At 41.1% G+C, this 19,150-nt stretch overlaps 1 long non-coding RNA gene across 2 annotated transcripts in view; it reads right to left on the reverse strand.

Moving 5' to 3' along the window:
• Positions 1 to 19,150, reverse strand: part of LOC308068349 — a 107,928-nt gene that overhangs the window by 30,866 nt on the left and 57,912 nt on the right. For both annotated transcript variants that reach the window (XR_013929939.1, XR_013929940.1), the window contains one exon: positions 1 to 19,150. This exon is cut by the window's left edge and continues 30,866 nt beyond it; it is cut by the window's right edge. This is a non-coding gene — a long non-coding RNA (uncharacterized lncRNA).

The following is a 19,150-nucleotide window of genomic DNA, read 5'->3' on the forward strand; positions in this document are numbered from 1 at the left end:
CTCGTGGGCTCTAACTCCTGGCAATAATTCTGGGGATATCCATGGGGCAACATATGGTTTCTTAGTACAATGCAATAATGATGCCATAGTGGAGTGCTCCTTCCACTGCAGAGTTTCTCACCTTCTTGAGTCCTCCCAAAAGTTGGCAGAGACAAACACCTGGAGAAAATGGCAGAGAAGAGAGCAGAATAGGCAAGGGAGATATACTGTATACCATTCCTGCTGGCTGATGTGCAAAAGTGGTCTGGTATCAGGAAAGGAATCCATCCTATTCTTTCCTACAAGAAGTCAGGGTTAGAGGCTGCTTTTTATCTTGGATTGGAAGATCACAGAAGAAGGTAAAGGGGAAAATGAGAAAGAACAGATCTGATATGACATTACTAAGTTTTCTGTCCTTAATCTTTGGCCCAGTTGTTTGGACAGTGAGTCTGGCTTCTTGCAAGTACAGCCTCTAGCCAAATGCAATCCAAATTTAGTACATTCGCTTCAAGGACTTGGGGAAACAAAAGGAAATCAGAGCAGTATAGTATTATGTCACAGATTTTAAACAATGTATAAACAGAAATGGTTATATGGCTAGATACAGGTTTTTATGTATCTCTGGGAATTTAACTTAATGTCTAAGAGCCAGGGTAAATTGAGCATTGTTTCTTTTGCTTCAGTGGATGAAAGACAACCTTATTTAACATCTTGCTCTTAACACTTGCAATGTGATATGTCAGCATTGGCTAATTAAGGGATTTGTGTGTGCTTCACCAGTTTTATTTTTTGGGGTCAGCTGAGTGAGACGAGATTTAGCACTGCCCCAGCTCTCACTGCCAAACCCATAAAATATCTCCATCAACCCCTGCTAGATCTGTCATCGATAAAGATAGTTTAAGGACCCATCCTGAACGCGGCCAGATAAGTGCAGAATCGACTGATGATAAGAAGGAAGGGCAGGATCCCAAACTGTCACTAGTTATCAGTGCAGCAAGACCAACTAAGGCACCAGCTCCCCAGCTGCCAAGTACCAGTGATGTCAGGATGGCCTTGTGCCTTTGGGCGCGTCCCTGCTGACAGCAAACCTTTCCTGCACTTGTTGGGGAAGACTACAGCCACCCTGGCACAGATGGAAGATAGGCTTTTGAAACAGCTGAGATTTGACCTTTCCTCCTCCAAGGAAACTATTTTGTTTGTTTTTTGAAGGGGAGGGGGGGCGGGGGGAGGAGGGAGGGAGGGAAGAACTCTGGAGCTTTTGTATGGGAAAAAAAATAAATCTTGGAGTTGGGATTTCTGACAGATTTCCAACAAGATAAAAACATGACAAATTTTCACTGTCTCTAGATGAAGCCTATGGTGAATATTCTTCAGGGGTGACGGAGGAGGGAGGGAGAAGGGAAAGTGAGAGAGAATCCATTATTTCCATCTGAATTTAAGGGGGATATTTACCCCACTGGGTAGAACAAGTCTTAACTAAAGCAATGTGCCTGGCCAGTGAAGTACTATGAAGAGGGAAAGAAGATCCCTCCACCCTGGGAGGTACAACATAGCCTGAAAAGGTTGAAAAGTGCTTCTATAAGCAACCCGCTAACTGTGACATATATATTTTCTCTGGGGAAAGTGCACTGCATGTTTTGATTTGGGCAGATTCTTGATTTCTTCCCCTGAACCAAAGAGGCAGCCAGGAGGTATGGGGAAAGAAACTGAATGGCTTGGAGCCTGGACATTGAAAAATCTGTGCTTCATAACAGTCATTTAGCCTTGCTGAGAATTAGTAATTTTTTATGAGAGTTTCATTAAAGCCTTCATGGGAAAAAAACATGAGAGACGTGGGCTAAGACAGACAGCATCTTTGCTACAGAAACAATCCTTCACTGACTGTGTCAGGGAAGAGGTATGCAACCTTCATCATCAGGTCCCCTTTCTAAATTTTTTGCTTGCTTCTCCAGTCAGGCTTAGATGGGAAGCAGGATCAAGAAGTCAGGTGGGTTGCCTATGATCCCTTTCACTGCATTGTTGCTTGTCCCTTTTTCTGTGGTGTTATGGCTTTGTAAGCTTTGTGGCCAGGGACCAGCTTTCTCAGCTATGTTGATAACAGCACTGCACGCAAGAAGTCAAGGTCTGGGACTGGTAGATGTTACCACAGTGAAAACTATGTAGAAGCAGAGTAAAAAGGCATTTACTACGACTTAGACTTTCCTAAACATTTCCAGAAATAGTGTTCCCTTTCCACTTAATGTAACCCATGGATTTCCCCAAGATATTCTTTGTACACAGTGTTTTTCTCCAGAAACCCTGGTGACTTGATAGTTTTCCCTGTCCTTTGCTGCTCACTGATATGCCCAACTGGGACATCTCAGACTACTTCCTTACCATGGTGGAAGGTGTAGACATAAAGGACCATGGGCAGAGACTTCGGGAGGAACTGTTACGAGAAACAGGGTGAAGGTGGTTTGGGGCTGTTCTCCAAGGTGAAGCATTTGCACTAGGATGGGCAGAGCCATGTCAGAGAGCAGGAGTCTGCTCCATTGGAATGGAGACAAAGCTTCCTGCCCACTTCTCCTAAATTACTAGATCCCAGAGAAATAGGCAACACAGAGAAACAGGCAACACTTATTTTATTTACTAAAAATAGCCTGGTGTATCTTACTTTCCCTCTTCTCATTACACAAAAGTTGCAATGACTTTTACTTTAACAAAGAAATAACCCATATTTTTTTGTGCATAGACCTTGAGCTCCTGATGAAACACTTTTGCATCAGACAGGAAAGTCCATGGAGCAGTTAGAACTGGTAACTGTTCGTTTGGATGGAAGCTGTGAGGTTTGCAAGTGAGCACAAGTATTTCCCCAGGTCATGCAAGGAAAATTCCTTCCACACAAGATAGCAGATTGCTCTATTCAGGCCTTGGACCAGCCACAAGCCAACCAGAGCTCATATACCTGCCTTCTCAGAAGGTTATATTGCTTCTGGTCTAAAGCCAATCCATGGGTCGTACTCAAAGCTCAGCCAAAATGGTCTTGCATCTGTTTGCAAAGTACCATGTAGTCATAGCCATGATAACAGGCTTTGGAAAATAAAACCTGAGCACTGATGTGCAATGCTTTGAAGAAATGGCTTTGAATGCCAGGACCACTCTTGCTTAGGAGATTTCAGCCTAATCTGATTTATTTATTGTTTAACCTGCCATGTGCCTGCAAACCAGCTGGAAGCACAGCCGGCTAATTACTGGGCCGTGCCAGCATAGCCTGCCTTTGATTGCTTGAGACAAGATGCCTGTAAGATGGACAAGATTTAAGGCACACAGTTATTGTCTATGACCCTCTTTTTAGATCCTAATGAGCTCTGAGAGGCTGAGATGCTCTGTTGGAGAGGCAGCAGGGATCTGGCTGCATCAGGGCAAGGCCTGCATCTGGAAGTTATTTCATCTTGGGCTTTCCCTGTCTTTTCCCCCATTCTCTCTCTTGTACATCTGTGAGGTGGAATGTGTTTAAAGCACAATCCTGATAATCCCTCTAGATCTTCTTCTCCCCTATTTGCATCTTTCAGGGGCATCTGTGCTCACATGTTTTCCACTTTTGCTCTAGACAAATGAGACATCACTGTTTTTTTCAAAGGCTGCATGAAATAGTGGAGATTTTTCCTTACTCTAAACATGTCCACAAGCTGAAACTCTGCTTAAAAAAAAAAAAAAAAATAAAAAAGAATGTCACCTCCAGGAGGCAAGTTTATCCTCAGCAGGAACAAAGTGTATTGAGGATTACCCTAGTTCCAAGCATCTTTTCTGCTTGGTTTGGAAGTGGAATTGCAAAGTGAAATCACTCTCCATTCTCTGTTCAAGGACTGTTCCTTCCACTTGCTGCCTGTGCTCCCTTTCTGATATAAAGAGGCAAGTGCATCACAAGACCTAACAAAATCAGCACTTGAGTAAGCTAGAGGGGCAACTTTCTCATCAGCCAGTGTTTGAACTCTAACCCTGAAGGAGGAGGGGGGCAAGGGAAGGCAGCATTTAAATATAATTAAGTATATACTGCTTCACTAAATAGGCATTGCTTTAAGGGCTATTGCTGGCCCCAAATGTTTAAAGTTCACTGGTTCATATTACATCCACTCTACTGAGAAGATGAAGGAAGCTCTGGGCCAGAAAATGAGAAAGTACTAGGTAAATGACCACATTAAAAATAACAGAACAAAACCAAAAAAGAAAAAGATGATCTCAATAATCCAAAGTCCTTTTATTGGCCTGGAAAGGGTGGAGGAAGCAGGAGGATGGGAAGGGCAGGAAGCGATCTCTTCACTCCGCAAGGGTTCTGGGAATCTGGCTGCCTTTGGGGGACTGGGAGAAATGGGAAAATAAAATAAAAACATATCCAGAATGCCAAAAATGATAGGAAATGGTTATCAGCTTGAAAAGTTCCTCCAAGGGTTATTAATAGCTAACAGCAAGGAAATAATGACTCACTGGGCAGATAAATATATCCCAGCCCCTAAAATGTGAATTGGTTCAAAGTTGCTTAACCCTAACTCTTCTATCATAACCCATACAGGGAAGGGCTATCACCAAAGCACCACCACATGTGCATAAACTCACCTCTATCTTGCAAAGCATTTAAACATGTGCATAATCCCTGTTACTTTTCATGAGCTACAAGCACATAAAACTGTATTAAATATGGACAAAATTCAGCACTGGGTTTTGACTGCATTGCAGAAAGAATTGTGATATTTGTCTTTTTCAGACATTAGCATATTTTGCATGTAGGTGGCTAATTTGTGTTGGTTCTGTCCATGAAATAAGCATTAGACCATGAAATAACAAATGATCCTACAATTTCACCTCACCACTTGGATCGTAGGCATTCTTATTTTATGGCCTATGTAGGGAAACTGAGGCACAAAGTCATCATGGGTCACTTTTTCAAACTCGTTGCAGACATGTAGGTGCCAAAGTGACAAAAGTCCCACAATAGTCCATTTCCAGCATCAGCAAAGGCTCAGGAGCATACATGTGGGTTTAGGTACTGATCTGAAGACATATGAATAGCAGATTTTTGACCTAACTGACATGCTTAAAAAACACCCAGGAAGACTGGGGGCTGGGGGGAAGCTGAGATGGAGGAAAAGTCAAATGGACAACTGTGTTTCAATGGAGTATGAGAACATCCAGTCAGATCCAGAGCCCAGTTGCCGACTCTGCCTGTTAGCATTGTAAAGAAAAATCCTTGTGCTGATAGTTAAGTTAGGCAGAGACTAGAACTGCATTTTAAAGAGCAAGTAAGCAAGCAAGCAATGAGCAAATGTATATTGGCAAATGTATAAGCCTCAAAACCATCTTTGCTCTTGATGGGAGTGGTTATTTCCATTCACATCCAGCAGCTTTTCTGCATCATGTCTGGCTGCTGCAGATTTGATTACATGCCTAGTCTAAAACCATAGCTATGGAAATGGCTTTCTGCATATTAAGCTGCCTAAGATATTCTCCTGACATATCAATTATTGCATTTTGATAATCACCTAATCACTGAATGGGCCAGAGGGAGAAGATGCCGCCTTCTCCATGCCTGGAGTTGGTCCTCCTTTCTCTGCTTACGTTGTATACCACTGCAAGCATAAGAACACAGGGAATTTTTTCAGTGTTTTATACAATGGGAAATCATCCTGACTGGGCTGCTAGGAAAGAGAAGAAAGGCAAGCTAATAAATCTTTTCCATCTCTCAATCCTATGGTTTTCTATATTTGCATTGGAACAGAACAGAATATTCTAAGTCCTTCAGCACAATATGTCAGGCAATCGGTAACAATACGTTGGGCTTTTGGGTGGGGGATGATCTTTTGTGGCATCCGTGTGAAGGATGATTTTCATCAAACAGTTTTATGACTTCAATGAAATATTTGTAAAGTGGCTTCTGCAAGTGTGACTGATTGTTCAGTTTCGTTCTATTTCCTGTTTTCATTGGGTTATGTAAATCATCGAGTATTATGTATACACTGCATCTGATCATTTCAAACCCGTAATTGAAGAATTTGTGTACCGGGGTAAATTCATAGTTTCTGTGAAATTCTTGTTTGCTATAAATAAGTTTGTTTACCCGTGTGTCAATAAATAAGAACATAAAAGGTGTTAGGAATAAACATTTTTTTTCTTTGTTTCTTTCATGAATGTACAAGTATATTTGTTTATTATACACACTCAGCTTAAGCAAAGGGAAATTTTTTGTTCATTTTTTCATTTGCCATGTATTTCATGAAATGTATTACACAGACATTTAGAATATATCAGACAATATGGAACATATTACAGTCTATAGCAGCTGTCATGATATTTCAAATATATTACATGGAATGACATAAAATATTTTCAACATATTCTTATAATTTTAACGTATATCGTGTGGTGTCCCATATTTTAAGCGCAGAACAATGGGCCAATTCTTTTTTTTTCTTCGTTTAAAAATTGCATTTTATATATTGTCAGATATATTTTTACCATGTGTGCAATAAATTATATGAAACACGTAACACACATATGGAAAAGGTATGACTTTTTTAGGGGGAGAGGTTGTGGATTGCTTAGCAAGGAACTGAAATCCTTTGTGCATTGTTTAAGCAACTGTCGGTATCTCTGGTCTGGTCTGCAGGCAGTGAGGTTTATAAAACAAGTATTTGTGATTGCCAGGAACTGGGATATTTTCTGGTGGAGTTAAGATGGTAGCACAGAGTCAGTCACAAAAATCTATAGCCTGGAACAAACATCAGCTTGTCACAGGACAATCCATTCTTTGTAGATCATGAGAAAGCTGCGAACACACGGCCCTCTTCTGCACTAGATCCTGGAAAGGAGATGAATCACTCGAAGCAGCTAGTCTGGGCTAGGGTGATTGCAACCAGCGATGGCAGGGTTATCTATGCCATGAACACAACCCAGCTTCTGAGATGGTTTGTGCTGTGTCCTTGCCTTCTCCCTGAAGGTGATGGGAAACTCAGGGCAATTTAGTTAAGCTAGCTGAGCCTTAGAGAAGCAAACGTCTGCTTAGAGACAGTAATCAGAGTTTTAGCCTGTCAGGTTAGTGCACTGGGAATTGTAGTGTGCAGAAATCTTACACAAATAGATTTAAGTGAATCACAAATACAGTTTTTCTGTCCTAATGGATTTCAGATGCCTATTGGCCACATTTTCAAGAAATGTGCTAAAATCTGGACTAGTCTGAAGGTGAGCTGGTCAAAGGAGCTGTTCTGGTCTGCTCTCTGTCCTGTGCAATCCTGTGCTTCTCTTGCATGAGCCCCCTCTCCTACGTGCTGGTTTTGGTGGGCAGCATTCCCCTCTCTCCACTCTGCAGCTGCTCGGATCTGAACAGTCTCCAAACCTGAGCAAGATGAGATCCAAGCCTCAAATCCTAATGTATATGATACTTTCACTAGTAATTTCGGGAGGGGATACAACTAAGTCAAAGGTGTAATTTCTCTGTGCCTTGCTGGACTACTACGCTTTTCTAAATGCCTACAGATGGTGGGTCCTATCTCACCAGTAGAAATGCAGAGGGCTCAAAGCATGCACCGCCAAGGGAGGTTTCAGGCCAACGGAAATAACCCAATGGAGGATTCCAGTAGTGAGTCTGGGTTTTATAAATATAAATCAGTGCTCTGAAAGAGTTACCCAAGCTGTTTAATAACTGCTTAATTCATCCACTAGGACTACATTTTTTATTTCCAGTAAGCGTAGAAGATCTAAGATTTTACTGCTTGAGGCAAGCAGGAACTAGGGCCGGGGGAACTGTCCTTTAGGCTTTGCATTCAGACAAATGACACGCCTTGCTCTATATGAGCATACCAGCTATAGTAAGGGGTCTTTAAGGTCCACCACTTGAGATCTAAGGAGTGGACAGCCAGCTTCAGGCCTCCTTTTATGGACTTGCCTTACAGCATGGTCTTTTATAGTATGATCGTTGCCTTCTGGTATACCATGCTTCTCTTGTATACAAACAACAGCTCAGTATTGGGTTTATCCTTATCCTTTTTTACTTTATCGGTCATTATTGACTGCATGACATCCAAACCCTATTTTACTTGCTTCATGTTTTTTTCCCTGAAACAGCTGCATTTGAGTGGTGGACTTCCAGGCATGTCTTACTGAGTCTGTGCTCTCCATGAAGACAACACACATGCAGTTCAGCTACGAATGAGGAGTATGTGGGAGGGAGGTGAAACATACTACTGATTGATGGGGACGGCATGTGAAAAACAGAGTCATCCTGAGAGCTGTGAAAGACCTGAGTTCAGGGAGGAATGACTCTGTGGAAATTTTAGGTGATAAAATCTAAGAAATCTTGACAAAGCATTGATGAAGTCCAGGTTTTATTTTACGATAATGTGGCAAATTTGAGCAGATGTTCACAGGTATAAAAAATGACACAGCTGTTGGTTGACAAACAATCATCTGTCCTCCTACACATCAGATGTTTGATGGGTAGCATAGCAAGTGATGCCTTTCAAAAGAACAATTGCCATTTTGTCTTTGACACTAGCATTGTCAATGATAGGGTGTTATATATCAGTGCGTTTCTGTCATTAGTTATTGCCAGTACTGCCTTTAATAATTTTAAGAGAGACTTTTAGAATAGCTTAGTCTAAGTCATATAACTTAGAAGAAATGACACATTACAAATCAATGCTGTGAGTCTAAGCATTTAATCCACCAAGTCCCTGTCTTGCAAGTAAGAAAGATGTTTTGGCCAACACATGCACATATACATACATAAATAAGCATTTACATACATACAGTTATACATACATATATAGGTAAGAAGCCTGAGGTAGGACATCCATTGGCAATTACATTACCAATGATGAAAATCTGGCAAAATTGCAAGCAGATTTCCACAGTCGGAAGTGCTGAAGAACCTTCCTGATGTCCACAGCATCAGTCACACAGACAGACAGACTGTCATGACTTACTCCTCCCTGAATCACCTTGACCACATTTCCTCCACACTGAATTCACACCCAAATCCTGCTCCCTCCTTCCTGTGTGATTTCCATGCCAGCGCTGCTGATGCTGCAGCAGTGGAAGAACCGAGGTATGTGTCAGAGCCATTGCGTTAGCTCTCCCACATTACCGACGTGCAAGGAAGAGGCAGAATCTGCTGAAGGAAGCAGCTATGTGTGTGTCTCTATTGGGGGGACACACATTTGCACATCAGATAGTAAGTAAGATGAGGAGAAATCCCCCTCTTCTGCGCTTGAAGAAATAGGGGTGACTGTGCCCATTAAGAAGCAACCTCATAGGTGAAGCAGCTCTGACATAGATTATATCAGGTAGATAAAAAAGTTGTAGAAGCAGGAAGGGAAAGAATGGCCCCAGCTTGTCCCAATTTCCTGACGGGGGGGGGGGGGGGGGGGAGGGGGGGGCGGGGCGGGGGGAAGAAAAAGAAATATATATGCTTATGAGCTAGAAATGCATTTTTTCTTTTTTTTTTTTTTTTTAATTTGCTTTATGGCTTTTGAGCCTGCACCATGCATTTGGATCTGATAAAATAATAACTCTTTCCGTTTTTTCCGTACCTTCAGAAGTATCAGTCTTTCTTTTTCATGATATCATCCCTTTCCTGTCCCTGAGTTGTAATTTTGGGTGGACTGCTGGAAGCAGAAAAGCCTGTATATCTTCCCTTCATCATATGAATTTTCCATTCTGCTTTGTAACACACCTAGGGCCAAGAAAGCACAGGAAGCATAGAGGAAAGGATTTCCTAGTGAAAAGTGCATTAAAGAAGAACAGCTCATAAAGGACTGACTGTGTGGCCTTTGCTTCTTTATCTGGCTGCTCAGAAGCAATGTGAACTAGGTCATGATCCTTATGTGCTGCTGCTCTTGTTCATGGATTAGAGATACACTAGCCCTGAGGTTTTAAGTGTTGTCACTGGTTAAGCAAATGGGTGTTATCCTGTGTGCCCAAGCTCTTGGAGCAATGAGAGATTGTGCTATTAGTACATCTATCAGTTCATGGGTACAAGAAGACTTCTCATTTTTGTGGGCATGACTGGTCACTGTTATCCTCTCATGTTATTATCCACATGTTATTTAATATATATCATTGAGTTGCCTGAGTTAAGTCTCATTTGTACTAAATAACATCACTGACAAAAAAAAAAAAAAAAGAAAGGAAAATAGAAAGAGTTCACTTGTGATGAGTTTTTTCTGCTGATGGAGATGACACCACAGTCTTTAGTCATCACAAGTCAATGCGGGTCACTAAGAAAAATGCAAGCATTATACTAGGCTGTGTAGAGAGGTTTATTACCTTAAAAGTGTGTGGAATAAAAACTCTGTTCTGCTTAATTGGTAAAGCCACACAGCAGTCTTTGTCTCCTCTGGGGCATCACAGTTCGAAGAAGTGAATAATGTTTAGAGAGCCCAGAGATGAGTACTGAGGCTGTCAGAGTGTTCAAAAACAAGAGTTATGAGGAAAAGAGTTGAGAAAATTGTTTTTTTCAGTCTGGAGAAGTCAGTGGAGAGGCTGCATAACTGTCTTTAAACCATGATTTCTTGTTTTGCCTCAGCACATAAATAGCACAGATAATTTCCTTCTTCACTGCAGTTGCCTTTCATGTATTGATGTTGTTGATGTGACAGATGCCAGGTTTTTAAGAGCAGATCATACAGCATCATCAGAAGCGACATGTCTGTTGTTGATCCCCCAGTGGGCAGGGAACAGATGAGGATGTCTCTGAAGGGTCATGCCACCTCTTCGATGGGATTCTGGAAGTCTTACGATGTGCTAATCTTAATTATTCCCTTCTGAGGAATGTTTTCCAATGTAACTGATCAAGCAGCTCTATCATTAATCCTCTGCAAATTATCTATATGCTGCCTGAATTGTTAATGCTAGATATGAATGCTACACTTCAGCAGTGGTCACACCAATGACAAATACACTTTTCTATTACCTCTTCTGTTTCTTTTCAGTATATCTTTTTTATACTTCCACAATTCACATTTTCTCTTCTTGACACCATGTCCACAGAAGCCCTGAAATAATTATCAGAACTGCAGCTGCTGAGTGTGGAGTCCTTTACCCTATACATAAACTCCATTACACTTTTTGAGCCTAGATGGATGGCTTTACAGCTGGATGCATCTAACCTGCGTTGCGTTGTGTTTTCTTACATTGAGCTTGCTGGCTGACCCAAGGCAACCTGCAGCAATGAACAACCATCACTATGTACCATCTTCTGTTTCCCCAGCCCACTTCTGTTCTGATAAAGACTATGTACACTATGAAAACTTTGTAGGTATTGGTATTACAGTTTCTCCCAAGTTATTGAGAATCTTGAAGAGCAGTGGGACAGGAATGGATGCCAGCTGAGCCTTTCCACAGATGCTTTTGCTTCATAGGAGTTCCCTTTTTTACAGTTTCATTTGAGTCCCACAAGTCAGCCATTTCTGAGCTAGTGAATGAAGGCCAAATGCATTTTGTGTCTTTCTAATTTTTTAATTAAAACATCTTGCAGGGCAAAGTCAGCTGCCTTACAGAAGTCTGTTACATCAACAAGATTATCTTTAGCCACCAAACTGGTAATTTTATCAAATGAAGATATCAAGTCAGTTTGACAGGATCTGTTTCCCATAAACCCCCGTTGATTACCCTAACTTATATTTCCTAATGTAATTGTTTATTAGCTGAGCCCATGTCATGTCATGATTTCTCTTGGGATGTATGTCAAGCTGTCAGACTTACAGCTATAATGGGAAAACACAGAATCATGAAATTTTGTTTGGAAGGTACCTCTAGATGTCATCTTCTCCAATACCCACAACTCAGAGGAGGGCTAGCTTCCAAGTCTTCTCAGGGCCTTGTCCAGTCCAATTTTGAGTCTCTATGAGGACAGAGATTCCACACTCTCTCTGGGAACCGCTCCCAGTGCTTCAACACAGACGTTGTAAAGATTTTGTTTTTGATTTGCAATCTGAATTTCCCAAGAGGCAAACTAGGCCCATTGCTTCTCATCCTTTTGCTGCACATCTCTGAGAGTTTTCTAGATCTATCTTCTCTGTAAGACTCCATTAGACAGCTGAAGACAGAAATATGTTCCCTGTTTTGCCTTCTCTTCTCCAGGATGAACAAATCCATCTTGCTCTGCTTCCCACTGTACATTATCTGCTCCAGTCCCCGAAAGCTCATTGAAGCACCAATGTCACCGAAAACTGCAACAGTAAAAGTTGTTGTTTGTGTCACATACCTTGGTATTTTAACAACTGGGAATGCATCCTAGGCTACATCTCCTATATGCCCTACTATAAATGAAGATTGACAAACAGCTTTGAGGGAGGCTTATTACACCTACCTTCGGATGTCATAAATCACCTTAGCTGTACCATTCGTTGCCACAGAGAGAGTCTCAAAGGCTGGTTTCAACAAGAATCCTAGCTTTTGGATGTCTAAAATGAGGTGAGAATAATCCCACCAAAAGAGCACATGCATTGGCTAGCTCCTTCAAATCTTATTGAAGTATGTTGTTTAATTATATCTACCCTTTACCCTTGATATTTAGCATCCTTCTTATTCTTGCTAGAATGTAATGTGTAGTCCTTGTACAATACAGATTTTTCTCAAGCACAGGAGAGAACTATTTCCTGAATACTTTTTCCTACCCTGAATTGCCACATCCTCTCCAGTACCAGATCCTTTGTCAGCTTTCTTTTAGTGCTGCTTATTTTAAAACAAGCTATCTGTGTTGTCCATAGTGCTCATTGCTGCATGTTTCTCCTTGAAGCTTTCTACTCCCCTTCCTCATATCTTCTGATTTATGACAATTACTGTTAGCTTCTCCAGTCTTTTATTTGCTTTATATAATATAGACATGCCAGTGTGTATGCATGCCTGTATACATGTTTGTAAGTGACTGTATGAGACCTTCAAAGTGAAGCAGCATGGTTTTATAATCAGCATGTCCTCTTTCTAGAATTACATCATTTCAGTTTGGGGGAATCTAACAGATTGCTTTTAGAAGTTTCAGATTAGCATTCCTATATTTGCCACCACTTTAAATTCTCCATCTCTACTGGCTTGACTAAGAATTAGTTTTGGCTTGGTGGAACTGGTACATTTGAAGCATTGAATACATAAAAATCTGTTTATATACTCACACATATATCGCCTCTATATGACTATGAACACATAAGCACATATGTGTGTGTGTGCACGCACGCACACACGCACACACACACAGAGGCAATCTCACTGTGGACCTCTACAGGTCAGAGCAGCCCAGTCATGCTCAGCCTGTTACAGGAAATTCTCCTCAATCTACCCAGGATCTCTTTCCCACTTAGCATTATGGAAAAGCAAGGTAACCAAGAAACCTTACTGAAGTCAAAAGTTAGAAATCCTTGGAGCTTATAATGGTTCCACCCTACTTTAAAACCTATGAATTTTGTAACTCCCAACCAAAATGCCTGACCAAATCATCCTTAAATGTTCTGCCCTAGTTAAATAGAGCTGTGACTGTACATAGAACAAAGTGAAATCATGTAACTATCTGATTATCCTCTATGATAAACTACAGCTAGAGCAGCCCTGTAGTAGGAAAACTAAGAACTGTAAATTATATTTTCATACAATATATGTTTTTTCATGTAGAATATTTTATTTTGTTTCTATTGATTAAAGGCCATGTTGGGGCATATTTTAGAAATGTGTTTCCTTCCCAAGCTTTTAAGCAATACAGCTACTCAGACTCCTTTGTTCTTTCTAGTGAAAGAACAGAATTGACAGAATGAAAAAGGCACTTGGTTTCCTTCCATACTTTTCTTATACTTGCATAACATTTCCTTTCTGCTGTCTTGCTTATGAATTGCTACGCTTTGGGGACTTCAATACTTTTCATTAGTATTGATTATTGCTCGTTTCATGGTCCTTTGGGCACAAAATGATACTGTGTCAACTTTCGCTGTTCCCCACCTCAAGCCCATCTTCCTTGTAAGACTAACTTTGATTATACCACAGTGTAAAAGAGGTCCAAAGGAGGTGGGATCTATGAAACAGCTGTTTTCAGTCTAGGTCATTCAGGGTTTTTTTGTCCTCCAGCTGAGAAGTTGAGGCTCTATGTTTTGTTCCTGCTGCTAGGTCTAATACCCTATTGACCTGCACCACCATGAGATGAAGTTCCTCTAGTTTTCACAGGGATCTATAAAAGACTTCTTTTGCTTTCTGCTTTTTGATGCTTTGCAGATCTCCTAGAGTTGGTGATCTCTCAAGCCAAAGAGATCTCTCACACAGATTTTTTTGTAACTGATAGAGGTTTAAAATACCGTTTATGGATGGAGGGACTGTGGAATGAGAGAAAAGGAAAGGCAACAGAATCACAGCCAAACTGATGTAAATATCTTCCTTCCAGTGGTAATAGACAAATAAACTGCCTACCCTTAAATACCACCAAATTGTGGTGTTTCTCTGAGACGCTGGCGGGGCTGGAGAGCTCTGACAAAAAACCACCAGTGCTATTCAGATGAGCGGTTGATAGAGCTTGGTCCACATCATGATATTTTGGACATTGGTCAAACCCATCCCAAAATGTTGGCTTTTCTTTCAAGTTTGTTCCTCTGAGCAGAGCCACAAAATGGTTGCCAGATTGGCCTCTTTCCTGTTGTTGCCCTCTGTTTTTTCTTCTTTTGGGGGGTAGGAAGATGGTCACAAGTGCTGTTCTTAGTCAGTGATGTGGGTTTTTTTCACCAGCTCAAACATCTGCCCAGAAAACTGTTCAGCTAGAGCTGGATAAAACAACTCTTGGTTTTTTTTTTTTTAACTCTCTTATGCTTTCTAAGAATTTGCACTGGGTCTGTTCCATCTCAAAGACGTTCTTTTTCTGTATCTCACGTTGGCCTTTGTGGTTTTTATCCTGGGAACTGGGCTGAGAGACAAGGAGGACAAGAAAGAGGAGTTTGATACTCTTGCTGTTGTGAATTTGATGATTAAAGCCTTGAGAACAGATCAAGCTGAAATTGCAGTTTGGCAAATGTAACCTGATAAAATAGCACAGACTTCACTCCCTCCCTGTGGGAATCACAGCCAGCAGCTATTTCTGATACACAACCAGCAAAGGTCTCATCCCCCAGCCCCCATGTTTTCAGCTGCCTTTGTTGTTCAGTAACAATCACGTTCCTTGCACATCTGAGGCCTTAAACCTCTCCCTTGCTAAAAAGCAGACTTTATTGAAATTAAGGAAGCTGCATGAAAATGAAAACAAAAAATGTGTGAGATCAGGAGGGAAAAAAAAGGCAAAACCTGAGTGTCCTCAGCTTCTCTAAACCCTACCCTTCCATTTGGATTTTGATGGCCAACGGCTGGGATTTAGGAAGCAATTTTTCTTTGTTTATTTGTTTTCATTACGGGCAGATGAAACACTTGGAGGCAATAACCAAGAAGATGTTGGGAGGCCACATTTAGACATTATTTCCTCTTGGCCTCAGTGCTTGCTTGTGTCTCCACAAGTGGAGATGCTGACTGGGAGACTGGATAGCAGATTTCCTTGGGAAAGGCTCCAATTACAGGAGAATAAAACCACATTTTTCCTGTCCCGACAACTGCTTTGGAGCCCAACCAGTCTGGTACTGACTTCCAGACCTGAACTGGGCTACAGATTTGCTCGTCTTCTAAAAAGTATGCCCTGAATATTTTTGGTGATGACATGGTGTCCAGCCTCTATTTGCTAGCCTGTGAGAATTTGCCTTTGAGGAAAGACTCTCTGCAATCCTGCTAATATTCCCCGGGGAAACCTCATAGCACACCAACTGCTTTTCCATCACCTTCACCAGGGGCTGGCAGGATCTGGGTTTTGTGCAGCATCTAGCTAGACTGTCTACTTCTGATCACATTAATCGGAAAAGATTATGAGGCTCCTTCTTATGAAGGCCTTGTTGTCCTTTACACAAAAGAAAGGACTTGATACTCTCTCCTACAGGAGCAGCTAGGTTGTGTGGTTTATCTGAGAGCAAACGATACACAGGTGATTGCCAGGACAGTAGGATTCCTAGGACCCAGCCAGCAGAGGGAATGGCTAAGACCATGAGCCCATTTCTGTCTTGCCCAGTATTTAAAGTTGCCCAGGGCATTTGAGCTACTTCAGCCTGATTATTCATCCCACCTCCGTGCTGTTGTTCATCAGGATCATGGCATTGTCACTTCACAGGATAGGGCCCCTGGAGGCAAAACTTTCCTGGAAACTGAACTGAAGATCCAGAGCTCCTTGTTAGACACCTGAAACAGGGAACCTCACTATGCCAAGAAGCAAAGTACAGTTCGTGACTTGCTTTTCCCCTAATCAGCTGCTCACACACAATGACACAGGCAAGCAGACTTGATACTTCTCCTGTGCAGTGAAAGTACCGATGGAGTAGCAGCTAACACTCCTCCTTAGGAATGCTTGGGAGGAACAAGAATATCATGCTGAGGGGGAATCTAGTTATTAGAGAGCAAGGGAGGTAAGAGATAGGACTATCATAGCGTATCTGTAGGGACTTTTTTTTTTTTTATAATCTGCAGGACCCACACAGAGACCACATGGTTCAGTCTGATTGCATTACCTAGCAATGATCATGATTACCTTCAACTGCAGCAGGCAGGGTTTCTGTGTACACAAGGCAGAGTTTTCTTTCAAAAGAAACTTCTCTGAACTCCCAGTATGACTGGCTGAGTACAGAGCTCAGGATCTAGGTCAGGGCTTTTTTTATCCCTGTGGATTTTACCTAATCCTCATTGAGTACTGCCAGAGCTTCTCTAACGTCAGTTTTTTCCTTTGGATCTCTCTGATAACATCATCTACCAGTTGTTCAGATGTCTTAAGGTTTTTTACCCTAAAATAATATGTCTGTGAGAGGAAAGATGCCAAATACAAACACCCCTATCCCCTCAAAAGGGTGAGGTGGTGGGGGGAAGACTGAGGAATATTAAAAGTAAAAACTGCCTTTGATGGGTGCATTTTCCGAGGAAAATAGAAGAAAATATAACATACACCAAGAATAACGTCCGATTTTCTGCTGCCAGCCCATTTTATTATTTTAAAAAACAGTCAGTTTTATTCACCAGAGTTTCTGGGAAGGAAAAAAAACACCAAACGTGGGGGGTGGAGGATTCACACACTTCTAATCATATTAAAGTAGGCACTGCACAAAACCTGCTGGAAGCCAGCAGTGGTGATGACTGGCTCATTACCATTATATAAATAGTATTTAAAGTGCAGCTGGGCCCTCACATGAGCAGAGACCTAATTGATGCCGAAATATGTTCATTTCAAGTCCTGTGACTTCACATGGAAAATATTACACTGGCTAATTAATGGCAATGAGAAGAGATGATGCATTGCCTTATAAAACAAGCAACTGAAATGTTGAGCCTCTGTCCAAAAGGAAAAAGGGGAGGGGGGAAGAGCTCTGGAAGTTTAAAGCATAAAACCCCTGACAAAATAAAATGCATGCTCACATACTCACAATGACATACACATAATCAAGAAATAGACACTTTCAGGAGGAAATGGCTTGCTATTTGTCTAACAATTCTCAAGCCAAATTAGAGTTTATTGTATGTCCTTGACAAAAAGACAGCACAAAGCCCAGTGTTTATACAGAAAGGTTCAGTAAAATATAAATGCCTTGTCTGTGGCAATTCTGAACACTATCTACCTAATACCCTTTTTAGGCACTTAACAAAGTTGCATCTACCATGTCCTTATTTAATACATACAAATATGAGTTGGCTCAAACTGGGAAGACAGGCTTGAGTTAATGGGAGAAATGAATTGGTCAGTGTTGCGCAACACAACAGACAGATAATTATCATGGTCTCCTCTAGCCATAAATCGTACAAATGTGTGAATTGTAACTTTAATGAAAGCTTTTAGTCTAATGTATGGTTACCCATATTAGAAGGTGTAGTGAGCTATGACAAAGGTGTGGCCAAAGAGATTCAAGTGTGGAGAACCCATTTTTAGGTAAGGCCAACAGGACTAGATTTGTCACTGGTTAGTTAGGGAACTATGTATGAATACCAGGTTGTCCCTACCGAGATATGACCCTTCTTTACAATACATTGAGGAGGAAATATTCCTGCAAGTCATTCAAATACACAGGTGAGGGCTGCTCCATGCAAATAAAAAAAGTTAGAAAACCAGCACTGGGTGTCTGGCAGCTTCCCTGCCTTCGGAGGACTGTTTGGTACATAGATATTACCCATGCTTTTTCTCAGGGCTGGATATGACTGCCCTAAATTCTGAGTTTTCCAGTGCCCTCCTAGAAGACTTTATGATAGTGCCACTGATCTCACTGTCAGGAAAAAAACTGGCTCCAAATTTCTCCTTTGTTTATGTTTTGTTCTTTCGTTGGTTTTTTTTTTTTTTTTTTCATTATTCATAACAAATATATTTCTATTTTCTGCAGTCTGGATGTTTTATGTCCCCTCTCTGCTTGCTCAGTGCCTATTTTTCTGTTTTTTTTCATGGGTTTTTTGCATCTTCAGATCTTTATGCTTTCCCCATACATTATACCTTCCTTCCAGTTCTTTCATCATTTAAAGATGTTTTCTTTGCATTTCATGACCTTGTCATTGTCTTCCTTTCAAGAATAAAATCCATTGCTGAGAGTTTTGATTTTTCTAGATTTTATGGGTCAGTGACTTGATCCTACTGATCTGTCTTGTTGCTAGTTCATGTTGTAAACCAACATTTACCATAAACCCTCAGCTCTTTTTGCTTTATCTGCCTTCTAAATCTTACTTTCGATTAGTTCTTTGTGGTGTTTTCTTTTCTTATGGGCACCAATCAATAGAATTAGACTGCATCCTTCCTTTATGTCATTTACTCCCAAATTATACTCCCCAAATTGCCTTTCTTCTACTTTTCTGCCACGGTTGTTTTTGTGACTCCTCCCAAATTATTGCTGTTTGTAAATTTCATCAAGCGCCTGATTATTTCCATTTCCAGAGATTAACGAAGATGTTAAATGAGACTGTTGCGGAATCCAAGCAGGCACATCTGTCTCCATGAAACAATGTTTATAGCTAAGCCAGCTGCAATGATTTTTGGAGTAGAATCTCAGGAAATAATTTCTGAAAAGCCAAAAATGTATCATCCACTCAGAGTTACTTCTCAGAGATATTGCAGTACTAGCAAGTGCTGTTAATGTGG

The sequence above is a fragment of the Falco punctatus genome, assembly GCF_963210335.1.
Source record: "Falco punctatus genome assembly, chromosome: 8".
Lineage (NCBI taxonomy): Eukaryota > Metazoa > Chordata > Aves > Falconiformes > Falconidae > Falco > Falco punctatus.